The sequence below is a fragment of the Brachyhypopomus gauderio genome, unplaced genomic scaffold, assembly GCF_052324685.1.
Source record: "Brachyhypopomus gauderio isolate BG-103 unplaced genomic scaffold, BGAUD_0.2 sc99, whole genome shotgun sequence".
In the NCBI taxonomy this organism is placed as follows: Eukaryota; Metazoa; Chordata; class Actinopteri; order Gymnotiformes; family Hypopomidae; genus Brachyhypopomus; species Brachyhypopomus gauderio.
In genome coordinates, this window is record NW_027506920.1 from 407116 (window position 1) to 434199 (window position 27084).

At 42.7% G+C, this 27084-nt stretch overlaps 1 long non-coding RNA gene across 1 annotated transcript in view; it reads left to right on the forward strand.

Moving 5' to 3' along the window:
* The window catches only part of LOC143497123 (uncharacterized), a 43050-nt gene extending 17363 nt beyond the window's left edge, over positions 1 to 25687 (forward strand). The window contains exons 4-5 of the long non-coding RNA XR_013125686.1: positions 19183 to 19272; positions 19994 to 25687. This is a non-coding gene — a long non-coding RNA (uncharacterized LOC143497123). The remainder of the gene's footprint in view (positions 1 to 19182; positions 19273 to 19993) is intronic.
* Positions 25688 to 27084: the final 1397 nt, after the last annotated feature.

Consider the following 27084-nt stretch of genomic DNA (forward strand, 5'->3'; position numbering starts at 1 on the left):
GCTAGTTTAGGCTTTTGAAGGGCGGGTTTTACACCGACTTTGTGCGGGATATTTTTGTAGGACCTGGCAACCCTGCTCACGGCAGCACCCGCCGGGGCTCACGGCCCAGAGGACAGCAACTGAAGAGCGTGTTTGTTCAGAGTCTCCAAAAGTCTCCAATAACGCCGCAAAAAGTCGCTAGATTTGTCGCTAGTCGCTTTTTACTACAAAAAGTCGCTAGAGGGTCTGAAAAGTCGCTAAATATAGCGACAAAGTCGCTAAGTTGGCAACACTGGGAGTGAGTTTTGAACCTGGAGGGGGTGGCGAACGGGGCGGGGTGTAAAATGGACACAAATTAAGTATTATATCGCAATCGATCGCCAGTGGTTAGCGATATGGTTCAGAGGTAAATAAACTAGATTTTTTTTTTGGATGTGTGGCGTGAGAGTGTGTGAAGACAGTCAAATGCGTGTGTCTCACGCTCAATGGGTGAGAGTTGGCAACCCTGATAAAACATTTTCTGTTTCTGATATTTTGCTCCAAGCATGTACAGTAACAAAGTATTTAAAAAAATGACCAATACAGTGCACTTAAGCACTATTACATATATCTAAGTATAACTATTTGTTTAACCATTTGGATTCAGTAAAGTCATAGTCAGATAATGTTTTATACAACTTTTAAAAGTTGAACTTTTTTAAAGATTATTTTTACTGATAGCTTTATAATCTGTTTAAGGAGCTTTAAGTGGATTTTTTAAACTCTTATCTTCAGTATTGGAGATTTTTTTTGTCTGAAAGTTTATCATGTAACAGGACCTTAAGTGGTTTAACCCTGTCCCACATTTGGTTAGCCATGTTACAGTTTGTGACCATGGCTGGATTACTGACCGGGCCAGTGGGGCCAGCGCCCAGGGGCCCTTGAGGTCAGGGGGGCCCTGGCCGAAAACTTTTTGCGATGCCTATCAACATTTATGGTACAATATATTTTTATTTCCGAGGGCCCTCCATTTTAAGGATCCTCTGACTATTAGGGACTTTGACCCCAGGGCCTCTTGGGGGCCCTAGCCATGCTTTTGGGCCCTAGCCATGCTTTTGGGGGCCCTAGCCATGCTTTGGAGGGCCCTAGTCATGCTTTTGTGCCCTAGCCATGCTTTTGGGCCCCTTAGGAAAATGAATGAGGCGTTGTGGCACTGCTCTGACTTCGACTTATGGCTATTAGGGGTCCTAGGAAAGAGGGGGGCATATTTTTAGAGGGCCCTGGTTATGAGAGCCCCTACCAGGGGGCCCTAGAGAAGAGCAGGGCATACCATTAGAGGGCCCTTGATCACGAGGGCCCCTGCTACGGGGCCCTTGACTTCCATAGAAGTTGTTTACCATGGCTCCTTGACTTTCTAGGGACCTACAAACTCAGGCCCTTACTTAATGCTTCTGAATTTGTATTGTTTCAAAATTATTATGTTCAATTTCTCTTAAGCGCAGAGACACAAATTAATTTAGCAATTTTGCAATTATTTAAATTTAAGACAAGCAATTTGTCTGATGAATGCTATCTTTGACACTGATTAAATTGAGTGAATTTGGCCAAGGGTGTGATTTCACTTATGTGAAAACAACAAGCCATTTGACTAGTTTCATGTTTCCGCTTTAATAAACAACAGTAAAGAGACCAGTGGTCACTCTAGTTCTGAAGGAATGCACGAAAGGAAAAGTGCCTTTTCATACAACAGAACTGCAAGCTGATTTTACTGAGTAGCACAATTTTGGTTTGGTGACAGATGAAACAGCAAGTGGTTTTGATGTAATGCTGTGGCTGCGTATGCGTGTAACCCTGATATTTAGTTTGAGGATTATTTATTGGAAAATATATTTTATTCAGCTTCTTATTCAATGACTATTCAATGACAGTTTGACATGACTTGACATGCTTCAAGGCAGAGTGAAGGGGTCTTGACAATAATTAAACTTGATTTAATATCATTAACACAGCATTTTTAATATACTCAAAACCTTTCCCCGGTCTCCCTCTCCATGCCCCCCCTCTCTCTCTGTCTCTCTCTCTCTCACACACACACACACACACACACACACACACACACACACACACACACACACACACACACACACACACACGCTACCCCTCCCCCACCCTCTCACTCAGTGGTGAAAAATTGTTACATTGCCATAAATTCCCACGGGGGCTGAGCCAATCAGATGTTGCGAGAACTTCCAAGTGAATATGCAAGATCAAGACGGGGGCTAAGCCAATCAGGTGTTGCGAGAACTTCCAAGTGAATATGCAAGTTCTATATAAAACCCCCTGCCAGTATCAAAACTCCTCACACTCAGACAGTTCAGCTTGTGAACTTGCTCTGTGCTTTTACTACAACTTTTACCTTGCTATTACCAGATCAGCAACCAACAGCCTTTTTAAAGGCTCATTGACCTTTATAATGCAGTATATTATTTTATAATATATATAAATATTTTTATATTATATTATACTATACTATATTGCATATATTCTGTTACATTCTTTTTATAGTCTTTTCAAAGGCTTATATATTATATTACATTACATTATATAATATTACATTACTATATTTACTATTGTCACGTTACGGTCCCCGAACCCTTCCTTTGGGGCGTGTGTTAACGTTGTCTGTGTCTATTCGTCTGTGTCAGTGTATCTCCGTGGGTGCGGGTGTGTCTTGTAATTATCTGTCTCACCTGTGGCTCGTCTCATCATCACGTGGGGTTGATGTGGTCTGTCTATTTAATGTGCGTTCACGTCGTGTCTTGTGCTCGTCGTTGTCTAAAGTCTGCACGTTGAGTGTATGTGCTTCAGTGTTCTCGTGCGCCATTGCGCAATATCTGTTGTTATTAAATGTAACGTTTGCTATGTAAGCGGGGATTCCGTGCCTCGTCCTTGGCTGCGCCCAAACGTTACAACTATATTAAACTTTGAAAGGTTCACACCCAGCAAACATGGCAACAGTGGCCCTCTTTGGGACCACAGCGGGCTTAAAATGTGGCCCTATTTGGGCTGCCCACATTGGACCCCTTCCGTTTTGAACGTGGGGGCGTAACAGGGCCCACTGTTATGGACCCAAATGGGCTACCCGCAATCAGCCCAGTTATCCGAGTTTGCCCAATTCAAGCCCTTTCTTAGCCGACTACTTAGCCCACAGTTGCCTACACTGGCCCCACATATCCCAGCAAACATGGCAACAGTGGCCCTCTTTGGGACCACAGCGGGCTTAAAATGTGGCCCTATTTGGGCTGCCCACATTGGACCCCTTCCGGTTTGAACGTGGGGGCGTAACAGGGCCCACTGTTATGGACCCAAATGGGCTACTCACAATCAGCCCAGTTATCTGGCTTTGCCCAATTCAAGCCCTTTCTTAGCCGACTACTTAGCCCACAGTTGCCTACACTGGTCCCATATAACTTGCCATTGTTCAGCCTATAGCGGTCAATTTGCCACTTTCCCACTCTGAGCCACTTATGGACCCAATCAGGGCCACTACTTAGCCCACAGCTGCCTACACTGGCCCCACATATCTTACTCACATTAAGCTATTGCACTGTTCCACCCATAGCCACCACCACTTTCCCATAGTTTGCCATCTGTGTATTCTCTTCTTTAAACTACAAATAGATTATCCAGAAAATATTTTTTGCCTCTTTTGGAGCCTAAATGCTTACCTCATGTAAAAACCACCAAGAGTTTGGAAAAGGGTCAAGTCATTATTTATTTTACATTGAAAAAACATTAAGTTTAAACTTAAACTAGCATTTACATTTGAACTGCAGATGCAGATGTCTTTTGCATTCAAAAGATTCTTATAATTTATAATGTCACATGCTTGCTGAATATTCTGAGCACAGCAAAAATTATGAGTAATATAAAACAGTAAATGAAATATCTTTCAAGTGCAAGAAAAAAATGACACTGAATTCACTAAGAATATTTTAAACAGAACGACTGGAAAACCATAATCAATAACATGAACATCATAAATCAGACTTGGTTCTGTGTGTGTCTTCTCAACATTCTTTCTTTTCTACCTCCATCACGGTCTCTAGCGTTCCTCAGCCACACCTTGATTGCAGCCTCAACTGCAGCATTGGTCACTTGTTCTGGTGCACTTCTGTGGACTGCCGCTATGTAGTTGTACAGCACAAATGTACAAAAATATTCTGAATGTTTCAGATTAATAAAACAGGTAGAGACTAAAACACTTTCATAAAATTCTATAAAATGTAAAATACATTTTAAACATCTATTAAGTGTTGCCTTCATCCACTATCACTTTACCACAAAAGTGAAAAAGTATTGACTGAGCAATTTCCAGTGAAAACTTAGACAAACTGTACAGATGAATTGCAAGCAAAAGAAATAATAAACCAAAATATCAAAATCCTTCTCACCTATGACCACTTTACAGAGGATGAGATCTTGAAAAGATCTCTTCTCCCCAGAGCCTTTCCAAGAGAGCTGCAGAGCAAGACTGTTAGCAAAGTTGAGGTGATGGAATAAGTTGTAGACACCTAGAAAAAAATATAGATATAAATTTACCTACACATATTCACTGTGTATACACAGAGTTGTATATAAAAGCCAGCAACTAGACTGTAGGTGCTTGAAATCTCGAACGCGGCCTATATTTCGTGTTAAGATATATCTCACAAACAGCATGCTAATGTGTAAATGTTTAGCTAGCGGGTCTTGTCAACTAACTAAATTTACGGGCGCACTGCAAACATTATATATACAGTGTGTGTGTGTGTGTGTGTGTGTGTGTGTGTGTGTGTGTATGCGCGAGCGCGTAATAGGTTTGATAAGACACCCTAACAGCAATGGCGTTTATAACGTGGTAGGGATTACACTATGAGTAAAAATATTAACTGCTTCGAAATTTTGTGCATAATTATTCAAAATTTAAGTGTACGTATCAAATGATTGTATTGGTCAAAACATACCTTACAAATTCGTAATCAATGAACAGACGAGAACCGAGAAAGAGCTGGCAATCTTCTCAACAAACGGTCTGCGCGTGTTCTTCTTGCCGCGATTTAATTATGTGCCTGTTATGTGCCTGATGAAAAATGTTAAGGGCCATCATACAGCTAATTGACTGAGGCAAAACGCCTGTTTTTGAATCACAAATCGTTTAAGTTTTGTGTTTTTGTTTCACTCAGTATATTTTTTATAAGATGAAAAGCGAACAATTGTGGCTGTTGTAATTAATTGTTTAGACACCCAACACTCGCAACAAAAAATATAAAGTGGGATGCAAAATAATATTCTACATGAGTGTCCACCAACTGCTGTTTTAACTACAATTCATCAGACTACAATACACAAAAGTGGGACTGAGGACTTGTTTAGTTTTAAAGTGCTACTTTTAAAGGTGTGGCATATGATGACCAACCATAATAACCACATCTGATGTGAGACTTGAAAAGAGACACAATGCAGCATATTCAAGTAAAAGCAGCTGGGCTGCTGTCCTTAATTTTCTTTACAGTAATCAAACATGCATTTCTTAGTGGGCTAAACTATTTTGTGCCTTCATGAGGTTATCAGTGGGCAAGCCTAATGGTGCACTGCCCACATTTTACCTGTAATGGCCAGAAGTGGGCTAATGGGCACGGGCCCATAGTGGGCTAAACTATTTTGTGCCCTCATGAGGTTATCAGTGGGCAAGCCCAATGGTGCACTGCCCACATTTAACCTGTAATGGCCAGAAGTGGGCTAATGGGCACGGGCCCAGAGTGGGCTAAACTATTTTGTGCCCTCATGAGGTTATCAGTGGGCAAGCCCAATGGTGCACTGCCCACATTTTACCTGTAATGGCCAGAAGTGGGCTAATGGGCACGGGCCCAGAGTGGGCTAAACTATTGTGTCCCATCATGAGGTTATCAGTGGGCAAGCCCTATCCCTCACTGCCCAAAGGAAACCCAAAATGGGCCCAAATGGGATTGTTTGCTGGGCAGCCTTTTTCAAGGCTAGTGTAACGTTGCTAACTAGCAACTCACAGCTTTTTAAAAAGTTTATTGTTATTTGCATATTACATTATTGATAATAGTTGAAGTGTAAGCTTTATAATAGTAAAAAAAAAGTGCGCGTGTGAGCATGCATGTGTGAAAAATAAAAAATGTGTATGAAAAAAAAGTGCGCGTATAAAAAAATAAATAAAATTGCACGTGTGTGAGCATGCACGTGTGAAACAAAAAATAATAAAATGCGCGTGTGGAAAAAAAAATTTTATGCGCATGAGCATGCGCATGTGGAAGAAAGTTCGCGTGTGAAAAAAAGGGCGTGTGTGAAAAATATATATATGTAACGTGCAAGAACTAGGAGAAGGACACAAATGCTGCTGAGAGTCAGATTTATTAGTAGGAGGGGGAGTTTCCTCCTGTCTCCTACTTGAATCGGCTCGAATCGCTCTTGAACGGCGAGGCATTACATTCACGTAAACACTCGGAGCTTTCAGACACCGAAACTCTGTGAATGCAACAGTAAAACTCTTAGCGTGTATACTAGTATACAGATTACTCAGGTAAACCTCTCAGGCACAGCAGAGAATACACATATGACGAACAGGTTATCGTACAACCAACAGACAAACAAAACACACTCTAGATGGAATATACAATAAACCAAAACACCGCCAAATAGACCTTACAAAAGAGACTAACCGTACTAACACTCACAGGGCCATAACGAGCGAACTCGATAATGATCACAACACCCAACATGGGACGATCTATAAAGCGACACAAAACAAACCTAATACTATCAACCAAACACTGAACGCACAATAATCACAGTTTAAATACCAAGGGCAGGTCCAAATATCAAAACACGGGGAACAGAACATACGAACACTAGCAACAGCACACACCAGAATGACTCACAAGGAAGGACTGGGCACACGGGAATATAAACCAAACAAATCAGGACATTAAACGTAAACAGCTGATTGAGACTAATAATGGGCGGTAGGATCAGGGGGCGTGACAGGAGAACACTACGGAGATGCAACTAAAACCAAAACTAAGGAAAACAGATCTCAGCTAGGTTGGGGCTGAGCAAACGTTACAATATAAAAAAGTGCACGCGTGAAAAAAATATATAAAAAATGGCTGTGAAAAAAATTATTTAAAAATGTATGTGAAAAAAGTTCGCGTGTGAAAAAATAAATAAAATTGCGCGTGAGCGTGCACGTGTGAAACAAAAAATAATAATAAAAAGCGTGTGTGAAAAAAATGCACGTGTGAGCGTGGGCATGTGAAAAAAATAATAATAAAAAATGCGAGTGTGAAAAAAAAGTGCGCGTAAAATTTTTTTTTTTATTGCGCGTGTGTGAAGGGGGGGGGGGGGGGGGGGGGGGGGGGGGGGGAGGGCTGTGCAACCCTTTGCCCAGGGGCCCAGACTATCCTTAATCCGTCCTTGTTTGTGACTTGCTGGTCATAAGTAATTCTAGTAAATCCTTTTTAGACTTTAAGTTTTTAGCTCTTATCATTGTGTATACCTTCCACTTGTTTTCTATGATGATTCAAAAATGCATATATCAATATATAATCCCAATATATGAAGTGATTTTGTTTCCACTTTTTCAGTGAATGGTGTTCCAGTGACGGCGTAAAAAAAAAAAATGTGTGCCATATTTTGTCAATTGTGATTTTTACACCCCAATCGAAATTTGTCCTCCGCTTTTAACCCATCTGTGCAGTCAGAACACACACACACACTAGTGATTACTAGGGGGCTGTGGATCACACGTGCCCAGAGCGGTGGGCAGCCCTTGCCCAGCGCCCGGGGAGCAGTTGGGGTTAGGTGCCTTGCTCAAGGGCACCTCAGTCATGACCTGTCTGGGAATCGAACCCACGACCCTCCGGTCACAAGACCAGTTCCCTAATGTTGGGAATTTTCTTCTCCGACCCAGACGGGCCCCAACACCACCCCGATGAACCGACTGGTTTTTGACTGAGTGGTCCAAGCAAAGTCTTGACAACAAAAGTTCTTTTAAAATGATTTATATAGAATATTAATGAATGCAATATAATAGAAGTATACGTGGTACAAACACTTCAGTGCACTGGTGCTAGTTGCCTAGGAATCTACCTAACCCAAGTGGATCTCAGCAGTGTCCAAGCGAAAAGCCTCTCGTGCTGGGCGATGTCCTTTCTTTCATACTCTCTGTACATAAGTTTTGATTTGTTAAGTTTCGATAACTCCCCAATCCTGGCTGCTCTCCATGGAAAATCACCTGCTCCTCTTCTCCCAGCCTGTGTGCCTGGTTATCTAAAAACTGCTTGCTACACATCCTGCACTGAATAGGCCCCTTCTGTTCTCCTCAAGGCCACTGAGGCCTCCTTACTCCTGTTTTCCCACAGTCTTCCTGAAAAACACTAAATTGACACATCAAGTTATTAGCCTTTAATTTTCTTTTTTCCAACATTCCCCCTTTTAGACCAAAACATTGGTCTAACTCTAGTCTAATACTAAAATCTATCTAGCCCAGTGCACTTATTAAAAGAAAGACAATCATAAAAATCCCTAAATGTGTATACATTCATAGTGTGACTATGTCAGTTAGTACAACGTCTATGTGTTCTTTTATGTGATTGGTGGGTTCTGGATCACTCCCCAGTCGTGGGCCGAGACCTTTCAGACTATTCGGAGATGCCCCCCTTCATCTCCCACGGTCTCGTGACTTGACGTTGTCCCCGAGACCCAGGTCCCGCCTGGTGGGAGATCACCTCGACCCGTTCTATTAATGTGCCCATGTGTCATGCATATTACTTTTAAACTAGTGAATCAGCTTTCATGTGCTGTTGGTTGTGCTCTAATGTGTGGTGCGTCTTCATTCTTCATCAGTCGCTGACGCTGCCAATACCTACAAGCAAGCATAATTAATCAAAAACAACAAGTTTTTCACACAGAATCGTCTTCTTCAGATGATATGTCATCATCATCCTCCGCCATCAGTGGCATAGTGTATGGTGGTGGGTTCTTTGCGTCCCCCTTCTCAATCGCGGCTGTGATCAACCTTTGGGTGAGAGATCTGATACATGGTATACAACAACATCCACAAATAACAACAATTGCAATGAACACTGCTACTGACATAAACAAGGACATAATTAGTGCCTTCCATTTCCCAAACACCTTAGTGAACCACTCCTCCATGGGGTTACTGATACCTGAGGCCTCCTGCATCTCCTTAGATAAAGCCTTCAGTCCGTCCAGAGCTCTGGTCACCGATCCGTCCGGTGCGGTGTTATTGGGAATGAAGGTACAACAGTTGTCGCCAAACATAAAACATACACCCCCTTTTTCCGCCAGGAGCATATCTAGAGCCATTCTGTTTTGTACGGCCATCAGTGAGGTAGCTCTCAGTTGTTCGCTCAGCCCCTCTATTGCGTCTCTCGTTAGGTTGGTTAATCTCAGTACATTGTAATGGACAAAGTTGATCCTATCTACATTCTTGTTTGGTGTTACTGGAAACAAGGCTGATATAATTGGAATGTTCTCAAAGCCTGTAGCTATTTGATCAACTAGCTTGTATTCATTGGGGACCCCCCGAGGCACTCCTATGGAGTCAATGTATGTTGGTGACCCTATGGACAAATCAAAGGCATCACGCTTCTTTCTCCCCTGTGCTGTAGCAGGCTGCGGTGTGATTTCCCTCAGCCCTATCATTGTTATTGGTGTGATTAGTCTAACCATAGCACAGATTCCTTTAGCTTTTCCTGGTATTAATGCCAACAGAGTGTGTCCTGCGCAGTACCACCAGATCCCTGCCCGGGCTACTCTCCCTATCCCCGGGACCTTCGTTGTGGCGTTACACCAATCTGGTTCAATTTCTCCCACACTCATGATTGCGTCTTTCTCGGTCAAGTTAAAACATTGGTATTGCCCTGTAAGTTTCACTGGCACGAAAGGAGCGTTACCTCCTTCCAAATTTTTGACATACGGAAAAATACTGTCCAGGCTGGAACAATTTGAGGTCGTAATACTTCTCACCTTAGTTAAATTCAACATACACTGATATCCTACTGGATCTGTTTCAGGATTCAGTGGGGCTGGTGAGGTCATTAACGCGGGTCGGGCCGCTGCACAGGCCACACAACTTTCTAACCCATTTTCTCTACTGTTTTGTTCTAGCCATGACAACCACAAATTCGAGCCGCTGTAACCGGTTGCTAATTCTATTAACTGCTGGGACGATAATTTAGTGAAATCTGTGGTTAGAGTGAACTTGTCTGCTGAATCCTCCATCTTCTCTATTTCTGCCTCAGGTTTTGCTGGGCTGAGTGGCTTGGGTTTGGCTAAATAGCTGAGTTTAATTATTCCCCATATGTCACGTCCTGATTGCTCCACCCCCAGGGTGAAGTACAACGGTCTGTTATTACCCCATATCTGCCCATTCCATTTGACAGAAAAAGTTACTGGATTTTGGGACACGTGATAATCTCGCTGAAACGACACACCGACCCACCATTTGCTCAAGGAGGTCGTGGACGGGTTACCCTTCTTATCTCCTAATGTCGGTTTCCATCTCCCCGAGTACTTTATCACTGACCCCCAACCAGGACACCAGTCTGCACTATAGAAACTCCCCCTTCCTTGACAGCCCGCATTAACTTGATTGGTCCAACATATGTACAAATCACATCCTCTGTATGAGGCATTGGCTCCCCCGCAGTCCACTACCTCGCATAAGTCAAAAGTCCAGCTCGAGGCTGTACCATCTCTATAACTCAATTCCACACCTCCGTATGTCCGTACACACCGGTTCTTGGACTGTCCTACTGGCCTGGTTCCAGCTTCTCTTGGTTTTCTTACTTTAAAGTCTATTTTCTCTGGTTTGGTCGGGTTTACTAGCGGGTTAGGGCTGTGGATCTCATCGGGCCTCACCTCTTTGCAGACAGTGTGATTGTCGTCCCACCGACACAAAGTTATGTTCACGTTATTGGGTTGTTTCTGATTTCCTACACTAAATATTACCACCGCTCCTATTATTACCGTGGCTAGAAATGTTCCCCCCCATAGCCAAGTCCATGTTCTCAAAGTTAATCTCCCTACTCTAAAATATTGTTGGTACTGAGCCTCATCTGGACGTCCCACACGTCCCGACAACATGTCTCTTATTTCCCACAGTTCCATTCTAGGATGGAAGATGGTGCACCACCACCTTGGTACCGGTTGGTTTAAGTAAAGTTTTAATGATTGGTTTCACAGTCCTCCAGTCTAATCCGTCTAGTCCACAACCCAGCTTCGGTATGGCTAGAGTGTTAATGTTCAATGATATTAACAATGTGGCCAGGTGTTGTATGCTTGAAATCAGATCCCCTAATTCTGGCTTCTCCCTGTAATATCTTTTGGTCACTAAATGGAATATGATGTGTGTCTGTGTGGTTTGTGTGGCACACTTGCCTATGGGCACCTTGGCTATACCTGTAGTGCCAAACGCTTGTCTGATCTGCAGAGCCACTCCAGCTCCCAGGTTCAGGTCTGCGCTCACACAGTGTGCTATAGCCTCACAGTCAGTCTCCAACAGGTCTCCTTCACCTTCCTCCCACCAGTCCTCGGCTGTGATGTATTCTCTGTAAAAAGCTACACTGGGGTCGGTACTCACCACCAACTCCTTCCCTGGGGCTTCTCCTGTCTCCTCCAAGTGTGTCTTGATCTCTCCTGTGGTTCTTGTTGGTTCTTTTGCTGCAACACAGTGTGAAATGTGGTACCAAGTCTTACCTTTGTCTTTCCTCACTTTCACTGAGTGCTCGTTGGCACCTTCGACCTCCCACGGGCCTGTCCACCGTGGCTCGTTCCACTTCCTCTTGTGCACCTTGATCCTTACCCAATCCCCTGGATTCACCTTCACCTTGGGTGATTCCAGGTCTTGTTCTCCTTTTTCCTGTTGAACAGACTTATTGATTTCACAAAGCAACTTGGTTAATTCTCTCATGTACTCTGACATCTCCTGTTCCTGGATTTCTAAAGCTGGTCCCTCAATCCTCGGTCGAGGGCACCCTGGCATGGGTCGTCCTGTCATGAGCTGGTGTGGTGAGAGATTGTATTCTCCCATGGGGGTTGCTCTCATGGACATCAACACTAGTGGCAGCGCCTGAACCCAATCCATGTCTCCTGCTGCGCACACTTTGGCCAGTTTAGTCTTAATGGTCTGGTTGGCTCTTTCCACCAACCCCTGTGACTGTGGGTGGTAGACAGTGCCAAACTTGTGGGTTAGGCCCAGCTTTTGTTCTACTTCTGCCAAGTGTTTGTTATCAAAGTGGGACCCATTGTCACTCCTAATCACTTTCGGTAGGCCGTACCTGGGAATCAACTCATTTTGCAACCATTTTATGACTGATTTTGAATCTTCCTTTTTGGTGGGTATAGCTTCTACCCACTTGGTGAATCTGTCTACCATGACCAACAGGTACCTGTACCCCCTTACCCTGTTGTCTGGCCCCATGTCTGTCTAATCGATCACAATCTCCTCAAATGGCCCCGCGGGCACTGGGTATCCTCCAATTCTCACCCGGTATGGTTTCTTTACATTGTATGACTGACAGATATCACATTCGCTCACGTATTGCTTCACATGGTCTCTGAGGTATGGATGCCACCATAAACATTCTAATTTGGTCACCATGGCCGACACTCCGGAGTGAGTTGGCCCATGTGCTTCGCATAGTATCAATTTCATCTTCTCTAAGGGCAAAACTACCCTCCCTTCTGGACTCCTCCAGAGTCCTTTAGTGACAGTGGCTCCCCGGTCTATCCACAATTGCTTCTCATAGACCGTGGCTTGTTCTTGGATCTGTGCCAGGTGGCTCTCTTTCAACTCAGGCATGTTATGAGTTTCCAGCAACAACAAGCTCTGTGGGTTGTACCCTCCAGCAGCTTTGGCTGCTCTGTCAGCAGCTTCATTACCTCTAGAAACAAAACTGTCATTACCCTGATGTCCCCTTACCTTTATCACTGCCACTTCTTTGGGTAACATGATAGCTTCACTCAACTCATGTACTGCTCTCAAATGTTTGATTGGCTGTCCTGTGGCGTTAGTGTACCCATTATCCATCCACCTGACTAGTTCATGGTGGATGACCCCATGCACGTATGCTGAATCTGTGTAAATGTTCACAATCTGTCCTGACGCGTGTTCCAGTGCTCTAGTGAGTGCGACCATTTCTGCCAGCTGAGCTGAAGCTGGTTGTGGAACCACTCCTGATTCCACCTCCTCCCACTCTTCCCCACATGCTTGTACCACAGCGTAAGAGGCCTTCAGTTCGTTACCTTGTCTCCAACAACTCCCATCTGAACAGAGTTCCCATGCTCCTGGTTTAGTAATTCTGACCTTGTGCAGTTCTGGCCTGAGCTGAATGTATCTTTCTGTGGCATCAGCGCAGTCATGTGGTGTCGCATCTTCGGCTACTTCAATGTTATCAGTCAGATTCACAAGTTTTGACGCAGTGTTGTACGTGATGTGTGGCTGTGTGAGTATGGCTTTTATCTTGTTCTGTCGTGCTCTTGACAAAGAAAAGGCTTGTGAGTTTATGAACGCCATTACTCCGTGATTGGTGCTGACTATTAGTGGGTGACACATTACCAAGTGTGCTGTCTTCTCTATCGCTGTGGTGAGTCCTGCCATGTATGTTGTGCATGGTCCTGTTCCTATCACTGGTTGATCTAATTTGGAACTGTGAAAAAATAAAATGTTCCTTCCTTCACTCTCCCCCTTCTGAAAGAGACAAGCATGAACATGATTGTCTCTTACAGAAACATTTAAATGAAAAGGTTGTGTGTAGTCTGGTGCTGCTAATTCAGTAGCGCTAGCAAGTGCTTGTTTCAGAGTTGTGAAATCCCTCTCTGCCTCAACCGTCCAGTCAAGCTCCACCTTCCCGTTACTCAGACCTTTTGACACTGCGAGTTTTCTGAGGCTGTGAGCTAAATCACTGTAGTTAGGTATGTAGTTGCGGCAGTAGCCTGTCAGGCCTAAAAATGACATCATTTGGGACACTAGTGGGCTTTGGAAATGACAGTATTGACTGTCTCTGATTTGGAGTCAGGGTGTGACCTTTGTGTGAGATGTTTCTCCCCAGAAAAGTGACCATTGGCCTGGCCACCTGGAGTTTTGACTTGTTCACTTTGTAACCTAATTCAGCTAACAATGTTAGAATGGTTATGGTGTCTCTAAGGCACTTATCAGGTGAAGTACTAGCTATTAACAAATCGTCCACAAACTGTATTAGTACGGTGTTAGAGTCAATCAAATCATTGTCAGTTAATCTAGACAGATCTTTCAACAGACATTGATTGAAGATGCCTGGTGAGTCTTTGTAGCCTTGAGGTAGCCTGTTGTATGTGTACTGTTGACCTTTAAATGTAAACGCAAATATGTCTTTCACATTCTCATCAATTGGTATAGAAAAGAAAGCATTAGCTAAATCTATGCATGAAAAGCTGCAGTGTTCAGTCGTCAGGTTCTGCAAAGATCGATAGGGGTCAGGTACTGGTATGTTCTCAGTTACAGTGACATCATTAATGCGCCTCAAATCATGCACCATACGATACTCATCTTTTCCAGGTTTTTTAACAGGTAGTATGGGCGTGTTCCACGGTGACGTCGTGGGTTTCAGAACTCCAACTTTGATTAAATCTGCAATGGTGTCTGTAATACCTGCCATGGCTTCTGGCTTGATTCGGTACTGTGGCTGATGAACGACTGTTTCTCCTGGCTTTAACCTAATAGGAGCCATGTGGTGTGATGCACATCCTACATCTACCTTTGTCGTGGTCCACAAGTTGGCTGGGACCGTCTCTAGTTGTTCTTTGGCCTGGGGGTGATCCAACAGTGCTCTGCCGTGTGTGGCTGTCAGGGGCTGGTTACAGAAGTACGCCAAGTCACTGGTGTCACATGCGACTCTCCAGTACTTACCATCCGACGTACCCTCTACCCCTGGCAGACAGGTTGGGCGAAACTGTTCCTTCATGGCAGTGGCCAGCATGGGGCCCAGCTCACGAGGTTCGTGTCCAGCCGAGACCAACAGCGAGACATGTGGTAGTGAATCCTGCTGGTCCGGGTTTCTCCAGTACGTCATCTGTTCTCCTGTTAACACAACTAGTGCAGCCACACCTTTAGGTCCAACAATCATTGATTCACAAATTATATTTTGTAATTGACCTTCAATGTTATTCCACAGCTGTCCGTAAACCCCATCCTCCCCTCTGATGTAATTAAAAGTGCAGTGTGTGCTGTCTATTGGTGGGGTCATACTCTGAAGTGACAGGAACCATGGTTTCCATAAATTAAACGTGTAAAGCAAATTTTTAGCAGTTGCTTGTTCCTCAGGATGTTGTAATGTGGCCCAGTAAATGTGAGCTGGACCGTCCGCTGCTTGTTGATTAAGTATTCTGAGGCGCTCATCATGGTTGGTGACAGAGACAGCTAATTTACCTTCACTCGGTGTGCATTCAATAATAGCTGAAAATTGACACAACAAATCTCTACGTAACAAATTAATTGGGCACTGTTAGACAAGAAATACTGAACGCCCTTTTTAGGATTGGGTAATTTATCTATCATAGTGTGCAAATCTCTGTGTGTCCACGGAGCGTATGTGTGTGCGTAACTGCTCCCTGGTACTGCTATTATCGGATAATGACCACCAGGGGTCGACATGTTCTTGGCTTTTGATCGCGTGACTACACCGTGCCTGTCATAGTAGGCGGGCACTCTCACCCATTCCTCGGATTCAGACAGGTTAATACATTCATCTCCCACCTCGCTCTCCTCTGAAGAGGGAGTTTTCACTCGTCTGTTCGCCCCACCCTCGTCATTCTCCGCTTCCCATTCTAAATTTTCACCAGTCACAATCAATGTATCTCTACAGTCAGGTGCGCCTCTATTTCTCCTTTTATCATCCGCAGCGCATTTCTTTTGCTGTCTCGCACGCTCTTTTTCCAACTTAGCCTCTTCCTGCCTGATGGCTTTCTCCACGTCACAGACCACTTTCTCTGCTCTGTTCAACGTCTGTTCGAACGGGTGGGGCCACTCAGACTCAAACTCTCATCCATTCGCTGTTCAATTCTTTGCAATGCATTATTTAACTCTGTTTCTCTAGTTTTCTCGCGCACACAGTCTTCAAGCCTCTTTAGTCTACTCTCCATTTTATCCATAGCCATGTCACTAATAACTTCCGTTACCACTTGTCTCCCCTCTTCACATTCACGCTCTCTCACTGATTTTGGATGTGCAGAAGCCCCGTCCACATCAACGTCACTCATTTCACTCACAGACACAGGCGCCATCAGCGCTGCACGCGGACATTGAGGAACACTGGGTTCACACGCTTTTTCTGCATAGGGAGGGGGCACAGGGAGTTCTGTCTTTTTGGTATCAACTCGTTCTTTATCATTAATCTTCTGACAAATTTTCCGAAATGTTCTCACATACGACAAATAAGTTTCAGCTTCTTCCAGCTGGATTTTACGCTTTTGCTTAGTTAGGGCTCCGCTAGCCTCTAATCTTTTTTTCTCTTTATTAACCCGTGTGACCCAATGCTTCTCGATCTGCTCCCAATCAACCTGAGACACACCACGGTCGTCCGGGTCTGGCCACAACCCTTCGGATCGCATCTTTTCAAAACATTTTTTCACATACATCACCGTGTCAGACCTCATTCTCGGCACAGCACGTTTCTCCATAGTATCAACCAAATAATCCTCCAAACCCTTAATATTATCCATGATATAACTCCGGTTTTTAAACTACTTCCAAATTACTTCTGCTTCGATTCGATTCAGTAAATTTTAAAACTTTTTCGTTGTACTCACTAGCACTTTAATACCCCCGAATTAATTCAGTAAACTTTATCACTTTATCGTCGTGTTCGCAAGCGCTTTAATTCGCCAGCGCGCACCCCAAGGGTGGACAGACACAAGTTAATATCTCCACATTCCAAACAACTCCAGCTCAACACAGCTCACGCGAGTTTCACTTCCAGCTCTTAAATCGTACGTCTACGGAGTGTCATAAACCAAATTATAATTTCATGCATGAAAATATATAATATTTTTTGTTTTACACTTTAACCTCTTATGAAATGTTTCTCTTGTGCTTGTGTACACAATGATGAACGTCTTTCTTGGGGGCTCATGCAATTTACTCAGGGGTTCAAATGTCCTCACATAAGAGGCTCATGGATTTATGGGCGTGGGTTTGTAAGTCCCCCAATGAAAGGCTCTCAAGTTTTATTATAGCACGTATGCTCAAACAATTTATACAGGTCTTTATTCAACATAAAACCACACGGTACATGAAAACCAACCCAACACTGCAATTTTGCAAACACACATACACAGATACAGCTGTAGTTTCACCAATCACGCACGCAATTTCAACAAAACACACGGGGGGCCCCCAAAACCGGCTGAGCGCGTCCTCCGGAATTTCTTTGAATAATCTATTATTCTTGGAATCCCAGGCTACCTACTCATTCATTTAACCGTGACCGAGCGCGTCCTCCACCGTTCTCTCTCTTTTTTTTTTTAGAACAATAGTTCCCCTTTTTTTTTTTTTGAACGTGGGCTACCTACTCGTCACCTGAGCGCGTCCTCCACCGTTCTTTTTTTAGAACCAAAGTTCTTTTTAAGAACGTGGGCTACCTGCTCTTTCTCTGGGCACGTCCTCCACCGTTCTCTTTTAGAACCAAGGTTCTTTTTAGAACGTGGGCTGCCTACTTTCTCTGAGCGCGTCCTCCACCGTTCTCTTTTAGAACCGATGGGCTGCCTACTCTTTAACCGTTTACTGCAGTTACAGGGTGTCCTCCTCACGACTTTGAGTCGTAGGGCAATCCTCCTGTCTATATATCGAGTTTGTAACACGTATACAATTTCAATACTAAATTTACAGAGAGTATTTCGCCTCGACCATTTAGTGACTGAACTTTAATTTAGCCTATGACGTAGTAACATCAGCCAATAGGAGAGAATGGCTCCTTACCTTTTTTCAGACCGCGCGGTTTAGTTCAGTCACCTCACGGACGGATTGACCTCCTCTCTTGTCCTAATTGCAGAATTCGACTCCAGCCAAAAACCATCCTCTGCTACCAATTTGTTGGGAATTTTCTTCTCCGACCCAGACGGGCCCCAACACCGCCCCGATGAACCGACTGGTTTTTGACTGAGTGGTCCAAGTAAAGTCTTGACAACAAAAGTTCTTTTAAAACGATTTATATAGAATATTAATGAATGCAATATAATAGAAGTATACGTGGTACAAACTCTTCAGTGCACTGGTGCTAGTTGCCTAGGAATCTACCTAACCCAAGTGGATCTCAGCAGTGTCCAAGCGAAAAGCCTCTCGTGCTGGGCGATGTCCTTTCTTTCATACTCTCTGTCCATAAGTTTTGATTTGTTAAGTTTCGATAACTCCCCAATCCTGGCTGCTCTCCATGGAAAATCACCTGCTCCTCTTCTCCCAGCCTGTGTGCCTGGTTATCTAAAAACTGCTTGCTACACATCCTGCACTGAATAGGCCCCTTCTGTTCTCCTCAAGGCCACTGAGGCCTCCTTACTCCTGTTTTCCCACAGTCTTCCTGAAAAACACTAAATTGACACATCAAGTTATTAGCCTTTAATTTTCTTTTTTCCAACACTAACCGCCAGGCCATGACTGCCCATGACTGTTAATGTGGCAATGCAATGCCTGCCCATCAGTTTTACCAAGTAGGTCACAAATTCTGCATTTGTTTAGTGAAAGATTGGTATACTGTATCCATTGCATTGCTTACTTGGTGTGTGAGTACTGATAATCTAATCCACCTGCAGTTACAAATAAAGTAGATTGAGATTGAGTGAGTGATGGAAGAAGGGAGGGACTGAGTTTTGAAGGGAGGGTAGGAGGGGGTGAATGGTGGAGGGAGGGAGGGAGTGAGTGAGGGATGTTTTTTTGATTTCACTGAAATAACCCTTTCATTTTTATTTTGCATTCACTGTTCCACTGTGAGACATTTATCTTTTTTTATATTGTCAGGACATTATAAAAAGTCCAGTCCATAATGGTCAGGTCAAATGTACAGTTTTTATATTTTGTAGATGTTGGTGTCATATGATCACTGGTTAGAAAAGTCAGTTATTTGAGTTCACATCTCTATTTTCTTTATTGTAATTCTTAAGGATGACACTGATGCTCGAAGGGAGTCCCTCATCAAAGGACTCTGTATCTATCTGAATGAGAGTCCTGATGTCTTGGTGCAGGAGTACATGGTGAGTGTTTTGAGTACATTTTGGCTATACAACATTGTAAAACCATGCGTTATTTCTGTGATTATATTGGGCTGTTAAAGCCCTCTTTATTAATTTCAGAAAGTAATTCTAGTAATCCCAAAGTAATTCCAGTGCTGAGATGAAAACAATAAGTTAAACTTATCACATTAGATTTTCAAACCTACCAGTTTTTCTCCATATTCCCCTATTGATAAATGGAGAATTTTTCACTTTCATAATAGCATTATGAGAGGGTTCTGGTGGATCCTCAAAAGGCATTGAATTCATCAGTCCAAAAATAACGCTTTAATTAGCCTTAAAATGTCTTAAATCAGTCTTTCAGAGGTCTTAATATTAACACTTTCTAAGTAGGATGATTGTAATTTGTCTCAAATATTAAAATAATTGGTAAAATTTGTTTTTTTAAATAGTTTACAGAATACCTATCACAGCCAGTTTTATGTTTAAATAAACATTTGACATTTTTCACATTTGTGCTTATTGTGAATTTGGTCTTTAATTAAAAGGGGCATTAGAGTCTTAGTTTTAACTTGTCTTAAGCATGAATATCATGGTCCATTGGAAGGGCTGTCTTTGGCTACAGCTGTCTACTGTTCTGCTATCATGGGTTTAGGAATTGGGTGCAGTAAGGAATTGCTGCATTCTAAAGAGATCAGTGTAAAAAGGAATCTTAAACAAAAAATGTTTTATCTTTAAACAGGACATGGCTGAGGCTGCTACACTGAGTGCAATTGAAAAAACTACAGTGGGCATCTACATCACCAGAGAGATGCCAGGCAGTGACCCTTCTGATGTTGGCATCATCATTGAAGGTGTTGTGGTTCTTCAGGGCCTTGATAACGTGGCCCTTGCAGTAGCCATGTTGTTTGGACTTTTTTACTCCTTGAACATGAGATACCCATCACAACTACACTTCACTTTTGAGTTGATTCAAAAGTTGGTAATGGAGTTAGATGTGACTCAGCTCTCAAGAAAAGCACAAAACTTGAAAACAAAACTGCTCCTGTAAGCAAAACTCACTGATGTGGTATGGTGTGTTGTGGTATGGTGTGGTGTGGTGTTATGTAGTATGGTGTGGTGTAGTGTGCTGTGTTGTTGTGGTATGGTGTGTTCAGCTACATGATGTGGTGTGTCATACATGAACATGAGTGATCCGGGTGAGTGAACGCTGTGCGCGTCTGGCTGCCGCTGCTCTCCGGTATAATACTGTATTGTTCGATTGTGATGTTTTTGTCCTCTGTTGATAAACCACGGTTACCCTAAGACAAGTGCCACTATGCGGGTGAGACAGTTGTACATCTGGTCTGCTTTTACTGTCCTATCGCTTCTCCATCAGCCGGTGGCACTTCTCCAATACACCGCAGCTGAACTCCTGTGGCTTCGCCTTCACAACTCCGTACCTCCACCTGCAGAGCTGTTCTTTCACCCGGACATCATTTTTCTGCCTCGCCCGAGGTAAATTCATCGTGGATCTCGCCGGAATTTTTATGTCGACAGCTCCACGTCAATACCATCCTTCTGGTCCACTACCCGCCGCCCTCCCAGGAACTCCAGCCGGCGTCCAAACCATAGCGCGCTAGCTAGCTTAGCCAGATCGGCTAACGCTCCCGACAAGCGTGACCTCACCACCACGAAGTTTGGTCTTCTCAACATCCGCTCACTTACGAGCAGTGATGGCTAAGTTACCTTGAGAAAGTAATCCGATTACTGATTACTGATTACTCCTTTTAAAAGTAACTTAATTACGTTACATATTACTTGATTTTAAAAGTAACTACGTTAGATTACAAGTTACTTTAGTAGTTACATTCAGCAGCAAAATAAATTTTTCCAATACTCACTTTATTGGAAGTGCATTTTTAACAGTAACAGTGTATTGAAGCAGGTTCGGTAACCGAGGCAGAAACCGCTTAATCCAAAAATCCCGAGGAGGGAAACTTTATTGATAACGCAACCCTGGCGCGCGCAGGCTCTGCCCCCCAGTGTCACTTAAAGGGCAAGACTCGCCGTGAGGAGTAGGAGTCGCTACAGTATCTCCTGACATTACGTTTGTGTAGCTGCGCGGTATTATTTGTAAATTTATTTGTAAACGTAATACAAGCGAACTGGGGTGGGTTTCCCGAAACGTTTCTACGAACGTTTCGGGAAACCCACCCAGTTCAGTCAGACAGCTTGTGAAACGAAATACCATTACAATTTCAAGCATTTTAAAGTAGGCGACGTTAGTCAAAATTCCAGCACTTTTCAAACGTGGAACACAAAGCAACATTAAAATTCATCAGGTAAATGTTCCTTCCCCTGTTTTTGAGGGGCGTTTCTTTATACTACCACATATCGTTACGGGAGGACACAGCAAAGAATGACTTGTAAAACGTGCTCGCGCTCTCACAGGGTCGCGCGCAGCGTGCGGAGTCGAGCGCTACGGTCAGACGCAAAAGTAGAACTGAGCCAAGAAGAAAGCAAAAATTTATATTTTACTAGGGAAAATATAAATAGTAACGCACAGTTATTTGGATAAGTAACTTTAATCTGATTACTGGACTGGAAATAGTAGCGCGTTATATTACTCGTTACCGAAAAAAGTGGTAAGATTAGAGTAATGCGTTACTAAGTAACGCGTTACTGACATCACTGCTTACGAGCAAGGGTCATCTCGTGCAGGATTTTCTCAAAGACCGTGAACTGGACTATCTCTGTTTAACGGAAACCTGGCAACAACCCAATGACTTTTCTCAACTAAACGACTGTACCCCTCCGGGGTTTGTTTACGTTTCTCAGCCACGAAGTGTAGGTCGCGGAGGTGGTCTCACGATATTACACCGCGAGAACTGGAAAGTCCTCTCAGTTCGCGTCCCTGCTTTCAGTTCAATGGAATGCTTGGCGTGTGAACTGCCCGGACCCTCACCTACAATCATCGCCACAGTCTACCGTCCCCCTAAACCGCACAAGGATTTCCTTACGGAGCTGGCCTCACTACTAACTCATTTATCCACCCTGTCACCAAATGTGATATTGTTGGGGGATTTTAACATACACATGGACTGCAGTCATCAATTTCAGTCAATACATAAATTTTCCTACCCACACAAAAGGACATACACTGGACTTAATATGTTGTTCTGGTCTCATCCCTTCTAACTGCACAGCTGCTGATCTCCATATAACTGACCATTTCCTACTTACTTGTAACTTTTCACTCTGTCTGTCCAAATCCAAACCATCATGTTACATTGCCTTCAGGAATATCAAAAACATTAATACAGGTGTTCTCACCGCCAGCCTCGACAACATTCAACACCCAGTCTTTTCATCCCCACCCGATGAATTGACTACTCACTACAATAACACTTTAACCAGCATCCTGGACTGTCTGGCCCCAGTGAAAACCCGGACAGTTTCTTTCACTCACTCTGCCCCATGGTTCACCCCTGAACTCCGATCACTGAAAGCTAAAGCCCGTCAGCTCGAAAGACTCTATAAAAAAACCGGTCTCACTATACATAAGGAAATGCACAAAACCCACATTATATATTACAAGGACAAAATCTCCCAAGCAAAATCTACATACTACTCAGGTTTAATTGATACTAACAAAGGGAACACTAAAACATTTCATCTAGTCAATGCATCTCTCCAACCTACAGCCCCCCTACCCCCACACTTTTATTCAACAGCCTCCTGTAATTCACTAATGACATTTTTCCATGAAAAAAATTGTAAAATCCACCACAACATCATTAATCCTCTATCTCCTCCACCTCCACTCCCTACACCACTCTCACAGTCACTCTCTCTTTCCTGTTTTCAACTCCCTGACTCAGCCTATATTTCTGATACTATTATTAATTCTAAACCGTCCTCGTCCCAGCTGGATCCCCTCCCCACAGTCTTAGTCAAGTCCTGTATCTCCTCTCTGCTCACCCTCATTACTGCTATTATACATTCCTCAATTAAATCTGGTATTGTCCCTTCACTTTTCAAAACAGCAATAATTACTCCAATTTTGAAAAAACCCGGCTTAGATCCCAATAACTTTAATAACCTCCGCCCCATTTCTAACGTCCCCTTCCTCTCCAAAATTTTGGAAAAAATTGTTGCGACACAACTCAACTCTTATCTTTCCCTAAATCACCTATATGAAAAATTCCAGTCTGGTTTTCGCCCCCTCCACAGCACGGAGACTGGCCTTATCAAAATCACAAATGACCTCCTTATGACTGCTGACTCTAATTCTTTCTCCATATTGATTCTCCTTGATCTGACTGCAGCTTTTGACACCATTTCCCACACCATCCTTTTAAATAGATTATCTTCCTTAGGCATTAACCATATCACACTCAACTGGTTTCACTCTTATCTCTCTGGCCGCACACAGTTCATACAACTTAAATCCTTCAGGTCTCAGTCCTCTCCGGTTTCTTCTGGTGTGCCCCAGTGGTCTGTCCTGGGGCCCCTCCTTTTCATCATCTATCTGCTACCCCTTGGAAATATATTTCGCACATTTAACATTGATTTCCACTGCTATGCGGATGACACCCAGCTCTACATAGCCAGTAAACCTAGCTCTCCATTCCCTCCCTCATCCCTCTCCAATTGTCTGTCTGAAATAAAAACCTGGTTCTCCTCTAATTTCCTTAAACTAAACTCTGATAAAACAGAAATATTGCTCTGCGGTACAAAATGCACACTATCCAAAGGTCACAGTTCCTCAAACCTGATTGACAGCTCCATAGTCTCCCCCTCACCACAGGTTAAGAGTCTGGGTGTCATCTTAGACAGCACTCTTTCATTTCACTCCCACATTAGCAATATAACCCGGGCTGCGTACTTTCATCTCCACAACATCAATCGTCTACGTCCCTCCCTCACCCCACACACTGCCTCTATTCTTGTTCACAGCCTCGTTACCTCCCGTATTGATTATTGCAACTCTCTCCTTTATGGCCTTCCTCAAAAGTCCCTCAATAAACTTCAACTGGTTCAGAATGCAGCCGCTCGTATTATCTTTAGAACACCCTCATCTCACCACATCTCACCTATCCTCAAACAACTCCACTGGCTACCGGTTAGATTCAGAATACATTTAAAAATCCTCTTATATACATTCAAGGCACTTCACAATCTGGCTCCACCATATCTCTCAAACCTCCTCACTATCACATCTTCCTCCCGCTCCCTCAAATCCTCCTCCTCCACTCATCTATCTGTGCCACCTGCTCGTTTAAGTACTATGGGGTACAGAGCTTTCAGCCGCTCTGCTCCCAAACTCTGGAACGCTCTCCCGCCAGACATCCGCAATATAGATTCACTCCCTCTTTTCAAAACACGACTTAAAACTCACCTGTTCAACATCACTTACTCCCAATGACCTTTGTCTGTTTTTTGTTTAGGTATGTGTTGTTTTGGTACTGTATGTGCTGCATGTTTTCTAATTTTTTGGAAAGTGTCCTTGGGTGTCCTGAAAGGCGCTTGAAATAAAATGTATTATTATTATTATGATGTGGTCAGCTTGGAGGTTGAATTTTACAATGAACAATCGGCAAATCAGAGTTCACTGATTAATTTGCCATAAAAGTACATTTTCTTTAGTTGTTTACATTTGAATAACACTAACTCCTTGCTGGAAAATGCCTCTGAAAACATTTTATATTTGTTGGAACAAAACTGCTCCTGTTAGGAAAATTTGCTCCTGGGCCAGCACTTTTCCATTTCAGTTTATATTTCTCTTTAAAAGTGAAGAGCTGTAGAGTTTGGCAGTCTAGTCCCATCAGGACCATGTGAAATGACATGTTTGGTTAAATTCAATTGGAGTAAAGAGTTTTGAACCTATGTCACAATATTGTTGCCATTTTTGACCCTGTATTTTTGTTTATAAATAAAGGTGTTGACGTGCAACTTTGAAGAGAACAATACAATCTGTTGTAAGACCTTTATTTGTAAAATTTCATATTTGACACTTGAATATAATATCAGAATTTAAAATGAAGATAACATGTAGTATTTAAGTGACCGGTATTATTTAACAAAATGTTATCGAATATGGTTGGAATAAAGTGAGAAAACTGCAACAGATTAAAGTGTTCTAGGAGCTCAAATCACTTCATCATAACATGTTTCAATAACACATTATCAACACAAAATATACGTTTATTAAATGTGAAAAACTTGTGTTAATTTAACTAAATTGTTTAAGTTGCTGCTGAAGCAAAACAAATGTGTGCAACCAATGTCCACTATTGAATTGAGTAAATCCAACAAGTTCTTTTTTTCAGTGTACAGTCTCTCTTAATTGTCTCTCATTTCTACCTGTTGTCTGTTCCATTTGCACAACAGCAGTTGAAATTGATTCACAGTGTTGCTTCCTATCTGAACAGGTTGGATTCACAGAAGTGTGGATGACTTAGAGTTACACACACACACACACACACACACACACACACACACACATATATATATATATATATATATATATATATATATATATATATATATATATATATATATATATATATAATATTAGGGGTGGGCATAGATTAATTTTTTTAATCTAGATTAATCTCACTGAAATCTTGAAATTAATCTAGATTAATCTATATTAAAATGGCTCATATGCGTGCTACCCAAGTAATGACTAAAAGTCAGTTTTTGAGATAGGATTTCTTAATACAGAGGGTGCATTAGACCAGGGACTCATCTCCTGTTTCCAAAATGCATCAATGACTGCTTGAGATAGCTGTTCTACTTTGATACTTGAAGAAAAAAAAACATGCTCAATAAAATGTAGGCCACTCGTGTTCAACGGTTTATTCAGTTAAACATGAATTTGTAAACCTACATACTGTACATTAAATAACATGTTTATTCAGCTAAACATGATATTTGAAATGTAAGCCAACATTTAGTACATTTAACCTCACGGACGTAATTTTCAAGTCAGTTTTGGTCCTCTGTAGTTTTAACGGTTAAAAAGAAATATTTAAATAGCGACGAATCTAGCGCTAGGACCATGCAGAAAACGACCGCTCCGAGCTCCGCTCCGGTAACACTTTACGTTCCTAAAAATGAATTTTCCATCAAGCAAACCTGGCGACTTCGTGGCTGCATCCATGTAAAAACACAAACGATTTGTAATTCACAGGTATAAAAACTCGTTCTCGCCCCTACTGTGCAATTTGGTTAGGAATACAGCCGAGCTAAACTATCAAGTTGAAAGTCATCATAGTTTGCTTACCCATTTTGACCCAGTTCCCAACCCAACTTTAAGAATAGATTAACGGCGACAATTTTTATATCGCCCGATAAGAGTATCAAATTAAAGAACGCCGTTAACGGCCCACCACTAATATATATATATATATATATATATATATATATATATATATATATATATATATATATATTAGGGGTGGGACTTTAACATGTCAATTTTGATTGATTAATTAATTACTGGGAAAATAACGGACTAAAAAATTTACGCATTTTAACGCATGAGACACTTTTGCACCGTGGAATGTTTCTCAGTGCACGAGTTCCAGGCATACAGATTATATGGACGCACAATAAGATGAGCATGATGGAGATGACTGAAGAGGCTACGCTGGTGGATGGGAAATTTAAATATAAGAAACAATAGTGTTATTTGCACTTTATGCAGGAAGGAGTTCGCTTATCACAGGAGGACTTCCACCCTTCGTTACCACCTCAACACAAAACATGTTGGGGCTAACGCGCAGGTCAGTAATGATAACTTAGCTGCTAAAAAAAAGAGAGATCATATTACACCTGCACTCC